General features: G+C 45.9%; 1 protein-coding gene, 1 long non-coding RNA gene and 1 pseudogene across 4 annotated transcripts in view; 1 reads left to right on the top strand and 2 right to left on the bottom strand.

Moving 5' to 3' along the window:
• Positions 1–3,961, bottom strand: part of LOC141373152 (uncharacterized) — a 100,608-nt gene extending 96,647 nt beyond the window's left edge. Inside the window, exon 1 of the long non-coding RNA XR_012378852.1 lies at positions 3,890–3,961. This is a non-coding gene — a long non-coding RNA (uncharacterized lncRNA). The remainder of the gene's footprint in view (positions 1–3,889) is intronic.
• LOC141373210 (histone deacetylase 8 pseudogene) lies at positions 1,337–2,607 on the bottom strand (annotated as a pseudogene).
• A 2,095-nt stretch (positions 3,962–6,056) lies between the features above and the next one.
• STXBP6 (syntaxin binding protein 6) overlaps positions 6,057–20,618 on the top strand; it is a 240,307-nt gene continuing 225,745 nt past the window's right edge. The window contains exon 1 of one of the 3 annotated variants that reach the window (XM_025870223.2): positions 6,057–6,239. The gene's annotated coding sequence lies outside the window, so the exon portion shown is untranslated. Of the gene's footprint in view, positions 6,240–6,319; positions 6,784–20,618 lie in introns of those variants that run through there. The other 2 variants (XM_073895008.1, XM_073895005.1) reach the window with 2 other exon arrangements.

Genomic DNA, 20,618 nt, shown 5'->3' with positions numbered 1-20,618 from the left:
TAAACCAAAAACAGGTCTTTCGAAAACATTGCTGAAATAAAGGACGAGTCATTAGGATGGTTCAGTCTAACAGACTCTGAACTTAATACAACAAACCCAAGTTTGAGTTAAGAGGGAGTTCCTGCTGCAGTGGAGTGTGATCAAAACAATCTTAGTGTATATATCTATTTTTTCTGCTGAAGACTACTCTTCAAGACTTTTAATTCATGCAAGTCAAGAGAAAAGAGAAGAAGAGTTATACTTGGCTATTTGTTATAGAAATTCAGAACTAGTCACTGTTTAGATTTATCTGTATAATGTCTTACTAAATCGAGTCCTAACTTCATAAATACAAATGCTGAAATCTTTAAAGTGTTAATCTATCCCCCCCCCTTTCCTTTGGAAATATAGTAATAGGTGAAAACACACTAGGATATCTGGACAGGAGAGAAGGTAAACCAATTTTAAAGCAGTTTCTATGTACGTTAAATTGTTTTTTGTGGAAACAGGAATGCTATACTGCATCTGGGGAGATAAAATATGATTGCTTGTAGCAGAGGCCATGCTTCTAAGAAACGGCTCAGACTGGAAACTCAAAACACATTCTGGGTTTCCCCCTCCCATTTTTCTTGCAGTTACCAAAATGGGCGGTCAGGAGATGAAAGCAGTATTTATTCAGCACTTGCTGTGGGTCAGGTACTGTGCTATGTACATTACACATGTGTGCCCTTTTAATCCTCCAATGAATACCATACGAAGGTGGTAATATGAGACAAGAAATCTGGTATCTAGAGAAGTTGTAGACTTTGCCCGAGGTTATATAGCAAGAAGGAGATGAAACAGAGGTTCAAACCCAAATCTGTCTAAAATCAAACCCTTGCCCTTTCTACCATGGCATGCTGCTGAACACCAGATTGTTTTATGTTTCTCGCTGAGGACAGTTTGCTTCCTCATAGCAGATGTTCTTATTAGATGTTAAGTTACATCAAAAGTCCATGGGGTTAGTGACTGGTTAAAGACCTCTAAGATCCCTCCCAAACATTCACATCCCCTCCCACCGCTGTGCCTTTGCACATGCTGTTTTTAAATTGTGCTTGAAATTATCTTTGCTGTTTTTTCCCTTACTAATTACTTCATATTTCTCCTGTAGACCTCAGTTTGGGCATTATTTCTTCAAGAAAGTCTTCCTTTCCTTTGCCCACTATTTCTTTTTCTTTTTTATTGTGCTTTACTTTACTGTGCTCCACAAGTAATGTGTTTTCTTACAAACTGAAGGTTTGGGGAAATAGCAAGAGAACTAGAATTAGAAGTGGAGCCTGAAGATGTGACTGAATTGCTATAATCTCATGATCAAACTTCAATGGATGAGTTGTTTCCTCTGGATGAGCAAAGAAAATGGTTTCTTGAGCTGGAATCTACTCCTGGTGAAGATGTTCCTTACATGATGCCACCCCCCGGATCAATTAATTGCTACTTTGCACATTTCATCAATCAGGCATTGGGCAGTGTCATTGTAGCCCCTCCTACAGCTCCTGCGTAGTCAAATATCCCTTCCATGGCTGGGCAGTCATAACCTAGCCCATATTCTACAGAGTCTGGATGATCGTCATCTCCTTCCTAGCTGAGCTTCTGGAGATGCTGCAGATAGGCATCAGCGAAGGTGGTCATTTCCTCCATGGAGGCTACTTTGGGCTTATGTAGTCTCATTTGCTTATGCAGTGCATATGCATCAATCAAAGAATGTACCCTCAGGCCAGGGACATGCTGACATACTGGGGACTATAGATGTCAACGGGGCAGTGACTGCCCGCTGTCCACCGGGTCCTCCGTTTTCCAATTCCATCTGTTCTGGAGTCACCGTCTGGATCCAGCTTTTTTCAGACTCAGCCCCGGCTCTGGTTCCTGTTCGACTCTCTCCCCACTATTTCCATTATATACTTTTAATAGCCCATACCTTTGATTGTGAAAATTATCACCGATGCAATTTTATCCTTATGCAGGTATTCAGAATAGCAGATTCCTTCTTTTTGGAGATCAGCTATTTGTCTCCTGTCCCTGATGACACACCTGAATGGAGACAGCTAGTAACTGTTTGTTGATGGGCTTCTGAGCTAGGCATTGGAAGAGGGAAACTGAAGATTTTTAAGACTCGTTCCCTGCACTCAAGGAACTAACAATCTGACTGGAAACACATGGCTAATATATATTGGTTAGTAAATTAGGGACAGAATGTGTACCGTGGCAACTCAGTCAAAAAAGGAGGACTTCATTTATAAACCAGCTAGAATCCTGAATGAGTAAAACCATACACCAATACTAATTGTGTGCAAAACAGAATAGGGTCCCTAGCATAAGCACCCAAAGCCCATTTCAATGCTGTGGGTCTCCCAGATCCCACCATATCATGTCACTAGAAGTGACAGGTTTCACTCCCAATTGATACATACATGCAACAGCCACAGATATATCCCTACCCTGGGGGTGATTCTGTTATTGCCAGGTTATAACCATTAGGAATAGCAAAATAATACTGCCAATATTCCAGGGACTATGGCCAAGAAAAATGGCAGTGTCACATGGATCAACCTAAAAGTTGAGACTTCTTGAATTTCTTACCTGAAAACACATCATCAGAATGAAGAATCTGAAAAGCTATTAGCTACATTGTGTAGAATTTAAAAAAAAAATACAGACTTTACTAGTCTTGAAGACATTGATTGATGATGCTAAAAGTGACACTGTTAAAAAGTTACAGTGCACAATTTCCTAAATCAAGCTGTCTTTGTCCATATCAGTTCATTCCATTTGTTATGTAGACAGCCCTTCCTTCTACAGCCCCAGGCAACCTAGGGCATCCAAATCTGTGGTGTTGTAGGTTGAGGTTGACACTAGGCATTATAGGTTTCAGGAGAACTCTAGGTGAATGCAGTTTTTTTTCTTGTACCACTTAATGCTCAGAAGCAGGGTTTTGCCATGTGATCTGGTGTCCTTATGACCATGAGTATACTTGTGCCACAAGAGAAAACTACTTTCATGATTCCCTTTTCTATTCCAGAATATAATTGTAATTTAAAAGTCTATAATTGGCACCTAGATGACCTATAAGGCATTTTTCAGTTTTACGGTTTCATGGTTAGACATCAAGAGAAAAAAAAACCCTAACAATCCTTGCTCTTGTGTGGGGGATATTTCTGTAACCAGATGCAAAAAACTGGTAACAATGCTTCTTGGAGAGGGAAACTTTCTCTTTACTGAGACTTTTGGACTGAGCTTCTTTTTAATATCATGTATTATTTACTACCAATAATAAAAATTATTTTAAAAAACAAACACAATTAATTTAAAATTTAAGTAGACAAAGCATTTTACTTGGAAAAGGACATGTTTATATCCTTTAGAAACATTTATATCCTGTTCTTGTTCTCCTTTACAATTTTATCATTATTGTGATTTTTTAGAAAAAATTCTTAGAGGGGCGCCTGGGTGGCTCAGTCAGTTAAGCATCTGCCTTTGGCTCAGGTCACGATCCCAGGGTCCTGGGATTGAGCCCCGAATCAGGCTCCCTGCTCAGCAGGAAGCCTACTTCTCCCTCTCCTCCCCGCTTGTACTCTCACTGTCTCTCCTTCTCTCTCTCTCTCAAATAAATAAATAAAATCTTTAAAAAAAAAAGAATTCTTAGGATCTGTGGGAGGTAAACAGAAGATTTGGATGATACAAATTGCTATATATTCTGCAAATATTTGTTTGCAAGTACCAGGGCTAGGTACTTCCTCCTTTCCATAACTTCTGGAAGGCTTCTTGTGTAAACACCCAAGCATTTTTTTTTCTTTGAGAGTTCTGCATGCTTAAAATGCTTCCCACAGACAAGTGGTGGTTTGTTCTCCATGAATGTAGCAACCAAGGAACTCACCTGCTGTGACAGTGATCCAGGGCACGGGGGTAAGTCCCAGGTGTCTCACTGAGGCAGACTGGATTGATGACCCACAGGTGAGATAGAGGGAGCCCTACAGAGGGTGGGAGTCATTTTGAGTAACTGGCAGTAGGAACAAGTACAGAGCTATCTTAATTCACAAAATTGTCCAGTTACCCAAAAGCTGATTCCAAAGATTTGTCAACAGAATCCCACACACAGTAAAAGGGCTTGTTAAATCAAAGAAGCTTCCTGCTTAAGACAACTTTTGTAAAGCCGTAGAACTTCTTTGTTTACATTCTATTTCATATAGATATGTAGGTAAGAACAATGCTTTACATTTGCTTAAACTCTCAGTTTTCAAAGCCCTTAGGCAGACCTTATTTGTCTGAATCCTCACAAAACCGCTATAAGAATCATCGGACAATTTCACACATGAGGAAAAGGCAGCTTGGAGGTGGAGCCTCTTGCCCATGGAAACCCAGGTTTAGACCAGGACCTGGGAGTCCCACCTGTGGGCACTCAGCAAGCCCCGCCACACGCCTCTCCAATTACAAGCAGAGTACATGTGACTTTGTTAGGGAAATGCATCTGATTTTCATAAGACCGCAATGGTGAAGGTGCCCTAGGTACCCCATTTCTCCCATTCTTCCCCTCCAAACCAGCTTCCTGGGTCTGTAGCAGCCCATCTTCCTACAGCTGGGTCCGGGTTATGTCACTTTCTTCCCCCAGTATCTTTGCTAACAAATGAATGAAGTTCAGGCTCCAAAAAATTGGCAGTCAAGTGCTCTGCCCCAGCCTCCATCCATTGCTCCAACCCCCTTTCCCATTTCAGTATGCTATTTCTTGCCCCTTACACTCTAAGCAGACAGGTGTACCACCACGTAGCACCCCAGCAGGGCACAGGCTAGGGTGAGGTGTGCCACAAAACTTAAGGGGATGTCAAGGAACTCAGAAACCATTATAAATATTTTGATACAATACTTTAAAAATACAAAAAGTACATGAGGAAAAATATCAAAATTTAAAATAAAGACAGGGTCCAGTAGGTTTTTCCTTTTTCTTCAGGCTCCAAAATGCCTCTGCAGGCACTGTTAACTGATCCTGCAGTGACCTCCCCCTTGGGTACTTTTATTAATGATGTTTCCCAAAAGTTAGTTCTCATTACCCCTTTCCACACCAGCAATTTCTATTCTCGAATGCCCCAGCACCTATCCCTAGCCCTCTTCTGTCTGGAAAACCCATTTCCCTTAGTAACTGGTAGAACTTTGATGGCCATCTGAATCATCTTGGATCCTTTCCAGTGCCTTCCTAAACCACAGTGGGCACTCAGCACCTCTTTGCTAAAAAAAAATGCAGAAATCACAATCCTCAAATTAGCTCTCTGTGGGGCCGAGCAGGGAAGGAACCCAGGTATATTTTGTTTGCTCCAGTGTTGTTGAAAACCTGTACTTGTTATCAAGATGTAAAAATCCGGATGTTTTCTATGAGAAAAAAAACGAACTCTCTGTCGTTCCTTGAAAAATCAGAAAATCTAGCAAAGGTAGGCCTGAATTCTTCCATGACAGCACTGGGCGTTTAGAACAGAGTGTGCCTTTAGAACCCTCTCCACCGCTCCGCGTCCTAGCTAGCTCACTTATTTGTATTACCTGCCAGGCCCCATTAGCTCTTTGGGTTTGCAACCCCAGGCTTGAGTGCACTAGATAAAACCCTTGTGCTTGATCCACTCGTTCTCTACTGTCAGAATAAATACTTCCTTGTCCTTTCAAACAGAGTCTTGCAGAGAGACTCACAGAAACAGCTTACCTTTACAGCCCACAAACTTCTCACAACCCGTGAAACTTGCATTGCCCTCCGAACACCATTCCCCCCCCCCCGCCCCGGCGCTTGCCCCCTCCCCGGCACCGGCCCGTCCCTCCCTCCCTCCACCCCAAGTCCCGCGGTCCGGAGCCCGGGCCAGCTCCCCGGCCCCCAGCCGCTGCTCTCTGCCCCGGGCCGGGGCGCTCGGGCTCGCCCACGGCGGCACTGGGCATGCTCAGAGGCGGCCGCGGGGGCAGGTTTGCCTCGCAGGCGCTCGCACTCGGCGGCGGGCGGGCGCGCGGCTGCAGCTGGAGCTCCAGCGCCTGGAGTTGGAGTTGCCGGGAGTTCCCCCCCCCCCCCACCCCTCCCTCTGGGCGCGCGGCAGCGGGAGCCGGCGCGGGAGCCGAGAGCGGCTGCGAGCCAGCGCCCGGGCGGGCCGAGCCTTGTCCGGAGCCCGGAGCCCCGCGCGGGGCAGCCCTCGGGGAGGAGCCTCGCCGGCTGGGACGCGTGCCGCGCACTGGCACTGCCCGGGCACCAGCCGGGCTGCACGGTAGGGCCGGGGCGTGGGGCGCCGGGCGGGCGAGGCAGAGGCCAGGCCGGGGTTGGGGGGTGAGGGGAGATGCGGCTGCAGCAACCGCGGCGGTCAGGACGCCCCGCGCTCGGTCCGATGCGGGCGGCCGGGGCAGCGATCCCGTTGCGGGGCCAGAGGAGTAGGCAGGCGCCCAGAGATAAGCGTTCAAGTTGGCGGGCGGCGGGAGAAGGGGCTGCGCGCCCAGGCGCAGCTGCTTTGTGCGCGCAGTGAGGGACTCGGTCCCTGGTTCTCCCCAGACCTGGGACCCGGTGTGCGGGAAGGGTTGGGCAAGCCGCGGAGCGGAGCAGTTTCCTCCGAGAAAGTTGAGGATGGAGCCCTTCTTTCCGCACGTCCGCGCAGTAGGATGAGTCCCGAGGGTGCCGCCCCGAGGCCCCAGTGTGGAGGAGCCGAGTGGGTCGCTGCGCCCCTGGGCTGAGTTCCTCACCCCTGGCTGAAATCCGCGAATCACCAGATCTTCGCTTCCGTGGCGTCTTCTAGGAAAATCATTCCGGCCAAAACTGAGGTAGGCTGTCCCGGCGGCACGGCTCCCTACCCCCAGGGCGTGTAGCTAGGCGCTGCCCCCTACCCAACATCCGACGTGGTCAAGGGCGCCGGGTTCCGAGTTAGCGCGGGTAGCGCGGGTCGGAATCGAGCCCCAAGCACATGGGGCAACATGGCTGGGGTAGGCGGATGGTACAGTTTCTCCTCCAGCCTTTCCTCAGGTTTACAGCACCCCGCCAACCCCACCCTGTTCATCTTCGCAGAGGACAGGACTTGAAGGGAAGGACCAGGTGGACAGTTTGAGTTGACATTCTGCTCCTTAGGAGAGGGTGCCTGGATTGTATCTACCTTGGGCTCTAGCCCCAGGACTTCATAACGAATCCTCTCTTTTATTATTCTTCCTCAGGGACTGGGTGGGAAAGAATAGGGTCAGTGGGTCCACCAGAATGTCCGCCTCATCCCTCGGGCTCCTAACATCGCGTTGCAGGCCACCCCAGGACCCTGGAACTGGCATTGTGCAGAATGCCGGGGCGTGGAGGATGCTGCCGGTTTCTTCTAGCTCCACTTTTTTCACTTCTTGTTTTGAGTTTTGGGGTTTTGCCTGCACACAAGTCAGAGCTGCGCTGTCATAACCCTGGGGGGGGGGTTGTGGTGCTGGGGGAGAGGGGGAGGCTGCTAGTGGTGGTGGAGGAGCTTCAGCCAGGCAGTGAGCCGCTGTTTGCCTCAGAGGCTGCTAGTGGGAATTGGTCCAGAAATGATTATGCAGGCTAGAAATATGCCTCTCTCTCTCTCTCTCCTTTTTTTTCTTTTTTGGCTGAACACCTTGGCTTTTGGGTTTGTGTGTTAAGTTCTTAAAGGGGCACCCACACACTGCTCCAGTGCAATGCTTTAGGGGCTCACCATTTCTGCTGCATGTTTTACTATTTGCTTTTTCCTTGGGGTTAATCTGCTTTGGGGCAGATTTCCAGTTGTGGAAATCACATGGCGTGGGTACACAGGTTCTAGAGTCAGACCTGAGGTCAAGTTTTAGCTTGATAGCCGATGACTGTGCTGATAGACAAGTAGCCACTCTGAATTTCAGTTTCCTCTTCTATCAAATGGGGATGCTAGGGGCCTTATCTCCTTTCATTGCAGGATTGTTGTGAGACTTGGGTGAGATAATAGAAATGAAGGTTCTAAGAAAACTTGAAAGCACCATTCAGGTCTTATTGTGGCTGTGCTCTTTATTCAGTTTTTCTGAATTAATGAATTCTTTTAATTATAACAAGACACCTAAGTCTTCTCCCCTCTACCCACTCCTCACCAAGAGGCTTAGTTGCTCAGGTCTTTGGAAATAGCTGTGTATCTTTTTTTTTTTTTTTCCTTTTCCTAAAATCCACCTCTCTTGATTTTAAGGATTGAAGCTCGAGCTCTTATATTTATCGGAGGGAAGAAGCATGATGTAGATTAGGAGAGCTCCAGGGTTGCCTTACCAATGTTCAGAGTCCTGGGCCCCAGAATTGGCATGTCAGCTAGACCCCTGTGAAGACAACTAAGGCTGATGAGTCAGCAGACCCTGGGCTGGAGCTCTGACTTGGTCTCCAACAGTGACCTTGAACTAAGGATTCAACCCCTCATCAGTCTGAGATTAAGAGCCAATAGTCACCAGAAACAACAACGGGTGGGATTTCCTCTCACCCAGCTAGTAAGGGTTTAATCGGGCTCCTGAGCCTCCCTGGTACTGCATCTTCCCTAATCCTAGGGCAGGGGTTCTCAAGCATAAGCATCAGAGTCAACTGGAGGGCTTGTTAAAACAAAGCTTGCTGGGCTGCACTGGCAGGGTCTCTGATTCTTTAGGTCTAGGGTGGAGGAAAGGGGACCCAAGAATTTGTATTTCTTAACTAGTTCCAGATGATGCCAGTGCTGCTTAGTCCACGGACCATGCCAATAAAATCACTGACTTACGGCAGGGAGGGATGTGTGTGAGAGAGAAAGAGGTGAGGTTTGTTCTGAAATGCAATTATTTTAATACTTCACATACAGAGACAGGATGTTTTGGAACTTACCTAAAACATTTTATATTTCCAGTACCTGTGTCACTTACCATTGTCCAGTTTTCGTAATTCTGATTGCTCTTCAAATGAATGCATTTTACCCACACAGAAATCACACACTGTAAAATCCTCAGTCCCTGGTTACTAGGTGACTCCTGAGTAGACTGAGACTGGTGACCCCGATACTTATAAATCCAACAACTACCCCCTTCCTTTCTTTGGGGATCTCAGACATTTGTGTGGAGTGGGGTGCATAAAGTCAGGGCAGCTTGTACCTTAAGACTGGAGAACAGGTTGAATAAGCAAGTGTTAAAAAAAAAAAAAAAAAAAAAAAAAACCCTGGCAATGTGGTGCCGTCTCTGAATGAACGGCTTGCCCAGACCTGGGGCGGGGCGGGGGGAGGTGAAGTGTACTCTGTGACAGATGTTCTGTGGTGGTCAGACCTGGCAAAGGCCTTCCCTTCCTCTGTCAAATGGTGGTGTCGTCCCTGACTGAGATCCTCTCTCACTCTGAGGGGGAGGAAGGCTGACTTTCAGGGGCAGCTGGGCAGTATCAGCCTCTCTGTATCATTTCGCTGATAATCAAGCACTGTTTGGGCACAACCCAATCTTGAGCTCTTCTCCTTGTCCCCCAAGCCAGGGTGCTGGGCTGAGAGCCCACCATGACTAGTTGTGGCCTTGAACTTTAAGTTCTTTGTATCAGAGAGGTCTTGGGAGGGAGCCTGCTTGAGTCGGGAGGGCTTCTGAGATGACATCCTACAGAAAGAAGAAGGTTTATGTAGCACCCAAATGACTAGGTGTAAGAGGAGATGAACACTTTCAAGTTCTTGTGTTGCCTTGCCAAATGGAATCCCGGCTGACCACATGCTTTATCTTAGCTCTCCATTTGTGCTTTGTTTTCATTTTAATATGATTAGCACTAGAAAGACCTATCAGTAAAATCAGAGACCTATTCAAAAACTCAAGTGTACCATTTAGTGTTTTAGTAGATAAAACTGCAAGGCCCCTGCCTGTCTTCCTGGTGGTAATTAGCACACAGTGAAGAAACACCTCCGGTTGTAATTCTTCAGATTCACTAGCTAATTTAAATGGTTTCTCCTACTTAACATGAGTAGGGAACGTTTCTGTTTTAAAATTCTTTCCCATAACTTGATGTTTATATTTTGGGTGTTACCCCTACTTTTCCCTGCTAGGCTTCCCCCCCCCTCCCCCGTGTTGGGCGGAGTGGGGGGGGGGGGCTTCTTTCCTTATCTCTGTGGTTAGCTTTTCTTAGCACAAGACCGCTTGGTACCTTCGCTCCCTTGTGTAAGCCTGTTGTGAGACGGTCCTTACAATACCTTATTTCTCTTTGGTCCTTGGATGGTTCTGGGTCAGAGAGAGTCACAGCCCATTCTGGGAACACTGTTCTCCACCACCTTCCTAGAGCGTGCTTAAACTAAAACTTGGGTCGTATGCTACTAGCGCAATTCTAAAATACATATTTTCCTCCACATTTTATCATTTTCCAATTTCAGAAATCTGGATGGGTCTTCAAAATTATGAACACTTTTAATGTGTGTTTTTTCTTTTTCTGTAAACTGACACGGAAATAGAGTGACTTCCAATTGACAATATTCTAAAACAAAGCAAATTTGGTTCCTTATGCAGGTGGAAAATACGGTTTCCACGCCATGCTGTCCAGCTGATGGAATTAAGTAGCAATTGAATTAGCTCAGCAGTTTCCAGAGTACATCAGAAGAATCCTATTGGGGTGGTGGTTAATAGGTGTGTTCTTGAAAAGGGCAGATCAATTTGGAAGCGCTGCCTGTTATTTTTCCCTCTTAGAGAGTCTCAACATGTGCATCATCATATCAAAGTCTCTGAGTTAAAAGTCTCAACAAAGTCTTGGTTATATTTATTCAATTAAATATTTCCCAGAATGCAAGATTTTTGAGGTTATGTGTGGATCTTCTAATACTCCGTTACCAAAGTAGCACATCCCAACAATTCTAATATGATAATTAACATCAACTATGGGTGGGCTGTTTTCACTTAGTTTATCCCTATGATATAGGGGCATTCATTAAATATGAATATCGATTGATTAATGGAGTCTGTAGGTGATTACTATATCTCAGGGTGGAGAGAAACCATTTTAAGCTGTGGTGGCTGAGGAAACCTCCATGGCGGGGATAAACTGTGAAAATGTAAATGGTGGGTGGTTGTACTTTTGTAGAGAAGAGAAGGGGCATTTTAGGTTAGTGGCATAATGGAGCAGGAGTATTGAAGGCTTGTACCTGTGCCTGCATGTAAATAATTTTCAGAGCACACAGGAAAAGGATCATGCCTCACACAGAGTGAGACTGAGTGAGTCTATTATGGTGGTCAAAGATCCTGTTGTTCTTTCTTGATTCTGTGAATTCACTGAAGTAACCATGAGTTCTGGACACCACAGAAGAGCTACTTGTGGAGAAAGAGGAGGCCCCAACACTCAGATTAAAAACAAGGAAGGGCACCTGGGAACAAAGAGAGAAATTGTTTCTAGGCCTTTAGGGGACAGTGGGTCCAAGTACAGAGGGAAGTCCAGCCGAAGAGTCTTGGGTATTTGGAAGAAGAACTTTCCAGGAAGAGAGGGTGTGACTGGAGTTTCAAAAAATAGCATGAAGGAAGAAGTCTTAACACTCAGCGATTAAAAAGACAACCTGATTTTAAAATGGGCAAAGGCTTTAAATAGACATTTCTTCAAAGAAGATATACAAATGGCAATGAACGAATGAAAAGATGGTAGACGCCATTAGTCATTAGGGAAATACAAATCAAAACCGTGTATCACCCACACCCATCAGGATGGCTGTGATCAAAAAGACATAGAAGAACAATTGTTGGTGAGGCTGTGGAAAAATGGGAACCCTCCTACGTTACATTGGTGGTGGGAATGTAGTCGTGCAGCCGCTCTGGAAGACAGGCAGTTCCTCAAAATGTTAAACGTAGAGGTACCTGAGGGCCAGTTTCAATCCTGGGCATATACCCAAGAGAACAGAAAACATGTTCACACAAACACCTGGACACAAATGTTCACAACAGCATTATTTGTAACAGCCAAAAGGTGGAAACAGCCCTGATACCCACACGCTGATGAATGGATAAACAAAGTGTGGGGTATCCATACAATGGAATACCGTTCAGTCATACAAAGGAATGAAGTTTGATTCGTGCTACATGGATGAACCTTGAAAATATGCTATGTGAAAGAAGCCAGACACCAAGGGCCACTGTTGTATGATTCCATTTGTATGAAATGTCCGGCACGAAGGGCCACTGTTGTATGATTCCATTTGTATGAAATGTCCGGAATAGGCAAATCCATAGTGACAGAAGGTACATTAGTGGTTTGCCGGAGCCTGGGGAGGGGGCGGAGTGGGGAATGATTATTGGTGGATACAGATTTCCTTGTGGGGTGAGGAAAAATGTTTCTGGAATTAGAGAGTGGTGATAATCACACAACTTTGTGAATACTCTACAAACTATTGAATTGGATGCTCTAAAAGGGTGAATTTTATGGGGTATGAATTCTATCACAATAAAAAAGTAAGAAGGCTGGAGTGAAAGGAGAATGGTAAGAAAAAAGTGGTCAGAGAGATCTAGGGATAGCGTATTCATTTCAGGCCAGGTTTTCTTTTTAGGAAAAAAAATATCTAGATGTTTCCTTTGTCCTTCCTTGTCTTGGGGTCTTTCTAGGGTTTTCCTGTGACTCTTTGATCCAAAGTCCTTCCCCTGAATTAAAAGCACTTTGTTCCAAGTGGCTCCTGAGTCAGTGGGGTAGTTTTTGTGGCCTTGGGATCTTCAGATGGGAGTATGTTTCTGGACTTCCCTCCAGAGACGAAATCCGTATGTGGACTTCCTTACTGTGAGCCACCAAAGGGCACTAGGCTCCTGCCGACTTGGCAGCTTACGTTTAGGCTCTCCCTTGAGATTTGACTATGGTAGATGTTTTAGTGTCATCTTCCAGTTTGTTTGTGGAGCTCTGTCAAGACTTCCTTTAAAAAAAAAAAAATCTCTCTGAAGCATGGTTCGGGTGCTACTCGGCATTACACAACATCAGTGTCTTTGGATCCAGGAGTCATGATACTACAGGAGTTTTTAACAGCACTGGAGCTGAGGCTGCCATCCCCCCGGCAGAGATGTTTCTTCTCTCTTCAGCGCTGTGACATAGCTGGCCTTCTCAAACTCATGGGCACAAACACCCGGGGATCTTGTTAAGGTGCTGAGTCTGATTCCATAGGCCTGGGTTGGGGCCGGAGATCCTGCAGTTATAACAAGCTCCCACAGACGTGGTTGGTGCTGGGCCATGGATCACTCTGAGTAGAAGCCGATGCAGTGTGGAGCAGATGGCTTTGGACTAAAACAGAGCTGAGTAGTTCTGAATAGTGGCTCTGCTCGGGGAACTTGGGCAAGGTGAGTCACATCTGAGCTACCACTTTCTTACCTGTAACATCAGAGTGAGACCTAGCTCACAGAAAAGTGCCTAACCTGATGGGCCTGGAACGCTGCCTGTTTGCCTTCTCCTTCCTTCAAGGGCTAAGAATTCCACGGTTAGGACTAAGGGAAAAGAATATATGGAAGAAAGCCAAGGGCTTCCCGGAGGTTTTTGATTTGTGTGGATGGGGTTTGGGTGGGGAAAGGATGTCGGGGATGAATGTGAACCCTGGTCCTCAGGATTCATTTGCATATTGGTTTTCAAATTACCATAGCTTTGGTAAAGTCACTGTGCTAGTCTCAGCTGAGTCCAGGTAACTTTTAGGTGTTGGTCTTTACTCGGCTTTGATGGAGTTGATTTCTCCTTTTTTTTTTCTTTTTAAGATTTTATTTATTTGAGAGAGAGAGAGAGCACAAGTACTTTATTTTTTTGAAGATTTTATTTATTTGAGAGCGAGAGAGCACAAGCAGGGGGGAGCGGTAGAGGGAGCAGGAGAAGCAGACTCCCCACTGAGCAGGGAGCCCGATGTGGGACTCAATCCCAGGACCCCAGGATCATGACCTGAGCCGAAGGCAGATGCTTAACCGACTGAGCTGCCCAGGCGCCCCAGTGTTGGTTTCTTTTTGACCAGAAGATCATCCCTGAGCCTCTCAATTAGTGCTCCCATTCCTTAGTATGGTGGTCTCTGCCCATCCCTGCCTAGCTGCCTTCCCCCCCACCTCCCCACTTAGTGACCTTTATCTCCTTACCAGATGAGAGGAAATGAAGGGAGCTAAGACGCAAACCACTGCACTTCATGAGCAGCATGGGTGAAAGTTTCTGGGGATGACGGTGAAAATATTTGCTTCATTGTTGACTTTAGAAAATCTAGGCTCTTCATTCATTTGCCTTCCATGAGTCTGTCAACTCTGGAAAGTTTGGATTGAATTAGGTTAATGGGAAACAAGCGACAAGGAAGAAGTAGGAACTAAATCTTGGCCCTGGCTGTAGTTTTCCAACCTGGGGCCTGTGTTACTCGCCCTCACCGGGTCTCCGTTTCCTTGGTGTTCCTGGGTACGACAGTAGCCCCTGCCAGCCTGGCTCATGGGGCTGGTTCTTGAGGCTGGCATGAATACGGCCTGTGAGGGCTTTCTGAGCTCTAAGAGGCTGCCCCATCACTCCCCAGTGCTGGCTGAGGTAGTGGCATCTGCGTAGGGTTACACAAGGTGAGTCGGGGCTTGCTAACTTTTGTTTCCATCTCCTTTATCATCATTTGAAGTGCGAGGAAATAAGAGATCGTGTTTTCATTTCAATTAAGTGGACGGATCCTTTTCACTTTCTGCTGGGAAAAAATAGACACGAATAGCTCCTAAGGTTTTAACAAAACCCCAAGTGCCGTAAATCAACTAGTTTCCAAGCCTTCACAGTCTGCAATTCCTTGCTTTCCCTATGATGGTAATTTATCCTGTGAGGCCCTGTTTCACCCTCTTGTTTGACTGTTTTGTGGATTGGCACGTGTGGATCTTTCATGCCCGATTTTGAAGAGAACGAGATTGTTCGCTTTGTTACAGTGCTAGGGCTAGGCATTTAACCTGACGTTGTACCAACATCAAATAACCAAAGACAAGATATTCAGGTTGAAGCCCAACACACTAAGAGTCACTGGCACTTACTGTCCTTTGGAGGCGGAGTGTCTCTCCGAGGTGGGGAAGATCCGATTTCTGAGGCGAGTGAGTGTGTGTCCTCTAATCTCGTTGCCTCTCATGACCACGGTGGGTAAGGAAGCTTGGTCAGAGAGGGTCTGCATCACCCAGCTCTCTGTTTTCAGACAGCTTGGGGAAAATGTTGCTTCACACAGTGTCAGGTGAAAGCCAGCAGTATCTAGTGGTTGAGAAGTTCATATTATTCTTGAAGAATTACATCTACCCTATCATTAAGTCGCAGTAAGGAAGCTGTCCTGCTGCTCTGGAGGAGCCAGGTATATAAAGCTGGGTGTTCCCAAATTAAGGCCTTTTAAAATTAAATCCTTATGCAACTATAACAGTAGTGTAAAAAAAACAAACAAACCACCCTACCCTGAAGGTAGATATTTGGTGCTTATAAAAAGAGCCCAGTGCTCATAAAATGGACATATTTCCAGATTCATCCACATTGCCAACCACGTAGTCACTGATCTATCCAGTAGCAGATTTTTATCAACTGGGCTGTGAACTCCACCCAAGGCTGGGATCTTCAGTTTTGTATCCCCAAGGCCTAGCATGTCTGACATGTAGGGGAGAATCCATAGAAACAGACTGAGCTGGACAGCTGCTTTCTTCCGGGATTCCCCTCCACTGTGTAGTCCATTAGTTTTTCTGTCAGTCTCTTATTTTTAGTATTTAACATCTCCCTAGAGATTATTATGTGCTAACATAGTACACAGTTGTAAGCACTTCACAAATACTGGTTCCTTTTGTCTGCATGACCCACCTTCAGAGACGGGTACTGTTGGGTACTTACCCTTACTTTACAGTTGAAGAGTGTGTATCATTTCCAAATGTGAGCTGAAAAGTGCTGTTTATGATGGAAAGCTTATTACAGAGCAGTTCATAATACAGCTGTGCAAACGGGAAGTGTAATAACTCATGTTGGCATTGAAAGGAAATTTCATAAATAAAGAACCTACGCTACTGGCCCCTAAAACTCTTAACCCCCCAGAGCTCCTCAAAATCTCCCTAACTCTCCGCAGGTTCTCCCGCTTCTCAACGGCGTCTGCTGTGGTATGTGATAATGTCCTGCCAGTTTATGGTCTACAGAGTGCCCTCCCTGGATTTTATCCAAGACTCATCACTTCCCCACTGGTTTCTCTAGCTGAGAGCAATGAGGCCCAGGGAGTCAAACTCCCTCCGAGTCACAGGCTCACCCGGGTCGGGGCTGGGGCCAGGCACAGATGAGGTGCGGGATCCGGTGCCTCTTGCTGTTTGCACTAGGCTCAAGCAAGCGCTTACATACATCTATACTAAGGGGCAATTGAATAGGTTTGCCCTGTTTGGCTTTGCACAGGAGGAGGCATTTAGATGGGTTTGCTTTAAAAAAAAAAAAAAGTGGGTTTTTTTGAAGCTTTGTATACACACACAAACCAGCACAGATTACACGGGTCCGATGCAGGGAATTTCCACCCCACTTAGCCTTAACACAGATGAAGAGAGAAAGTGCCGCTAGCACCCCAGAATCTCTCCGTGGACTAGCTGGTAACCTCCTCCTCCATGGTAGCCACTGTCCTGACTTCTAACACTATGGATCACATTCGCCAGTTTTTTAATTTTGTGCGAGTACGGTCATTCTTTCGTATTCTTTCGTGTCTGACTTCTTTCTCGCAATGTTGTGAGATTCATGCCTATTGCTCATGGAGCAGAAGCTGGATTTTATTCTGTTGTATCAATATACCACAGTTCTTAATTATGGACATTTGTGCTGTTTCCAGTTGGGCGCTGTTATAAAGCTGCTCTGAGCATTCATGTAGATAGGTCTTTTGGTGCACATAGGTATGCATTGCCGGTATGTGCATGTGGGTATACTTGCTGGGTCCTGTGACAGGAGTACATTTAACTTTAGTAGATACAGCCAAGAGGTTTTCCAGTATGTCACTCAAATTTATAGCCCCATCTGGTGCGAAACAAGAGTTCCCTTTTTCCACGTTCTTGCCAATATTTAGTTTGAGAAGTCATTTTCATTTTAGCTATTTCAGATTTTTGTGTAGAGGTCTCTTCTTACGGTTTCAGTTCGTATTTCCTTTATCACCACGTGGAGCTTAGTGTCTTTGCACGTGTATGCTGGTTGGATATCCTCTTTTGTGAAGTGCCTGTTCAGGTCTCTTGCCTGGTTTTCAGTTGTGTAGTTTGTTTTACCTTTTTTTTCTTTAAGATTTTTTATTTATTTACTTAAAAGAGAGTGAGTGAGAGAGATAGCATGAGCAGGGGGAGGGGGAGAAGCAGACTCCCAGATGAGCAGGGAGCCGGATGCGAGATTCGATCCCAGGACCCTGGGATCATGCCCTGAGCTGAAGGCAGTCGCTTAACTGACTCAGCCACCCAGGCGCCCCTGTTTTACTTTTTAAAACAAAAAGAGAGTTCCATAGAAACATCTATGAGAAGTCCTTGAAATCTATAGTAATGGGGGTCACCTGTCGGTGGTGTCTGATTGTTTTCTCAAACATAGTATCTGGAGAGTCCCCACTGTGGGAGTCACAGCTGGATGAGGTAGAATGAGGATATGAAGAGGCATAAAGCCCTTAGTGTGGAACTTGCTAAAAAGTTGTGACTCGTGGCAATTGTAAAGTTGTGAGGTCATCTGAAAGCTTAAGAGTACTTAACCTATAAATGAATTTGGCTTTTATGGCAGCCACTGTGGATGATTATACACCCAACTCCAGAAGTGTCGCTGAAAACATTTTTGGAATTGCTTCAAGTACCTTGTTTTGTCTATTTTTAGTTTGTTTCAAAAATGCCCTTTGAGCCTGTATTTGATTTTGGGAAATAGCAGAAGACCTCCCAGAACCCAGTCCAGTGAATCAGGAGGGTGCTTCATGGGTGACTTAAAAACAAAACCTTATTTTTGAGGGTTACCTATAAGGGAGGAACTTCCCTGCAGGGGTGAAGAGGGAAGATTGAGCAGGGAGGAGAAGACACTGTACTAAGTGCCTCACTTTCACCATCTCTTCTCATCCTTACGGTAACCTAGGAGCTGCTTACTGCTCTTAAGCGTCCCCACGTTAGAGATGGAAAGTCAGAGATTTTAGAAAGAGAAAGAGAGCATGATTAGGAGTCAAACCTAGCTCTGTCTTACCCCAGGGCCACTGGCTTTGCTTTTCCTCACCCTACCTCCCCTCAGACAAAGTGTTAAAGGAACCTCAGAATGTTGCAGCCAGAAAAGCATGTGCTGATGGTGAAGGTCTGGTCCCCCCACCCCCCATCCTTGTTATAGACCCCCAGGAACTGCCCCAGGGGACAGAAGTCAGTCAGGCTTCAGGGCACTTGTCCTTCCCAAACACAATCTCTGAGGCCCTGCTATTCATGCGAGAGGCTTCAGGCCTTTCAAGGTTCTGGCAGGACTAGTCTGACCTGACCTGTAGGCCTTACTCTGCCTGCTCTTCTTCCTGGCTGGCAAGCAGCCACCCAGGAAATACTCCTTTTTTTTTTTTTTTTAAGATTTTATTTATTTATTTGAAAGTGAGAGAATGAGCTGAGAGAGAGCATGAGCAGAGGGAGAGGGAGAAGCGGACTCCCCACTGAGCAGAGAGCCCGACATGAGGCTCGATCCCAGGACCCTGAGATCATGACCTGAGCGGAAGGCAGCTGCTTAACTGATTGAGCCACCCAGGCACCCTGGAAATACTCCTAAGACATGTTGATGAATACTGTCACTGTTGGAAACCATATTTTGCATAGAATATAATCTTTTTCGAGAGGAGTACTTGTATAAAATCTGACCGGTGGAGGCAGAATATTGCTGAGCTCTTTAATAGTCATTCATCCCTAATCTTAAAGTCATCCATTAGTTCTGTCTGCAACCGAGTAGGTTAATGCCTTTGGCATGTGGTGCAGACTTTCAGAAATGATCCCTGAAAAGAATACCCTGGGCAGACTGCTTTCTGATAGATCCTGGGGCAAACAGCTGCCCTTGAGATGTGAGCGTCCTGGGAGAGCCGTGGAATACACTTGACATCCCAGAGGCTTATTCTCACCCTTTCTGGCTCATGGGCCCCAACAAGCTGGCCTTCTTCCTCCAAGATTGGGAAATGTTGTCTAAAAGCTGAGTACATAGAGGGGCGCCTGGGTGTTGCATTCGGTTGAGCATCCGACTCTTCGTTTCAGCTCAGGTCCTGTGATCTCAGGGTTGTGAGATTGAGCCCCATGTCAGGCTCTGCACTTAGCATGGAGTCTGCTTGAGATTCTCTCCCTCTGCCCCTCCCCCCACTTGCATGCTCACGTGCTCGCTCTCTCAAATAAAGACATCTTAAAAAAAAACTGAGCACATAGAAAGCAGAAGCTACAACCGATTTTTCTGGCTCAAAGCAGTGACAAAGAAGCTTCTGGACTTCTCTTGCAATAGCACAGTAGAATGGGTTTCTTCATTTGGTGGCTTTCTTTATACCTAACACCTGTATCCTGCACAGCCTCGGTTTTCAGGACAGAGCCCTGGGTGATGGGTAACCAGATAACCAAATCATTTCCTATGCAGATTAGAAATTTATTTTATTTATATTCACACAAGTCTCCCTGGATAAAATGAAGTGCCTGAGGGGGAAAAAATGTGAGGCTATTTTAATGAAAACCTTCCCTGGTAAAATATTCATTTTCCTTCCACATTTAATTCCTATAGAGGATTTCAGGGCAGGTGTGAAGAGCCAGGTGTTACTAAGGAGCAGTTGTCCCCAGTGGCTGTGAGGACCTACCTGCTGAGGCCACCTTCCCTGTTTTCTTGGCAGATTACGTTATCCTATATATGTGTGTAGTTTATACATCTCAGATTTGGACTTGGCTGGTGGATGTCTGAATGTATTCACCTCCTGCCAAAAGAAAGAAGCTTATAAATAGTGCTTTGTATTCTGAGCTTTACAGTACACTGAGTAAACACAAGATATACATTGTGATGGGGGGCAGGGGGGAAGAGCCACCCACATCCTTATTTTTTGAGTGGGTGTAACTAATGACTAGTTCCCGGATGTAACTAGGATGTAGGTCATGGTTCCACTGTCGTCTCTAGCTACATACAGCAAACACTGCCTCCCTATGGGTCACTGTGTTATCTTTCAGGTACTGTGTCTAGAGTTCTACCCTGAGAATTTTTCTACAGAGATTTTTTTTTTAAGATTTTATTTATTTGAGAGAGAGAGAGAGGGAACACAAGTAGGGGGAGTGGGAGAAGGAGAAGCAGACTTCCCACCAAGCAGGGAGCCCAATGCGGGGCTGGATCCCAGGACTCTGGGATCTGACCTGAGCCAAAGGGAGATGCTTAATGACTGAGCCACCCAGGCGCCCCTACGGAGATTATATTTTTATAAGCCTCTGGGTTTAGGAGTAAGGAGCTCATTTCAGTGAATACCTGAGGCTTCCTTAATATATTAATCATACTAATAGTTAATCATCATACACGTAGTGCATCAGGCACTGTGGTAGGAATGTTTTGTGGAGGAGTGCCTTCCTTCTTGAGAGACAGGGTGCTGCCCAATTCATGAATCATTTAATAAAGCCAGTTAGATCTTCAAAAAGGTGTTTCATGGATTCTTCCAACTCAGTTAATGAGGTGCTGTCATTCACCCCATTTTATGGAAACCAGGGCCACAGTCCCTTGGTCCTGGGGTCCACAGCCCACCATTATGACCCTGGGTCAGGCTCTTGACCACCACAGT

Source organism: Callorhinus ursinus, unplaced genomic scaffold (assembly GCF_003265705.2).
Source record: "Callorhinus ursinus isolate GAN/ISIS: 27379988/994484 unplaced genomic scaffold, GSC_fseal_2.0 scaffold8, whole genome shotgun sequence".
Lineage (NCBI taxonomy): Eukaryota > Metazoa > Chordata > Mammalia > Carnivora > Otariidae > Callorhinus > Callorhinus ursinus.
This window is presented reverse-complemented; position numbering and strand designations above follow the sequence as displayed.